The following is a 232-nucleotide window of genomic DNA, read 5'->3' as shown; positions in this document are numbered from 1 at the left end:
CCAGGTCAAAATTTGGGATAAGAATGAGCAAAAATTCTGCATGAGAACAGTTGAAATTATGAAACTAAATTACAAAGACTAGTATTATGTTGTTTCGAGTACGCGAAAGCGGAAACATCAACATGTGAACGTTTGTAACGAAGTTTCGTTAATTTTCAGCCTAGTACTGAGCAAGAACGAGTAGCCTCATCTCCAATCCCACGCAAAATGTAGTGAAATATGTGAGTGAACC

The sequence above is a fragment of the Convolutriloba macropyga genome, unplaced genomic scaffold (genome assembly GCF_964194025.1).
Source record: "Convolutriloba macropyga unplaced genomic scaffold, txConMacr16.3 SCAFFOLD_6059, whole genome shotgun sequence".
Taxonomy (NCBI): domain Eukaryota; kingdom Metazoa; phylum Xenacoelomorpha; order Acoela; family Convolutidae; genus Convolutriloba; species Convolutriloba macropyga.
The sequence above is the reverse complement of the archived record's forward strand: the minus strand, read 5'-3'. Positions refer to the sequence as shown.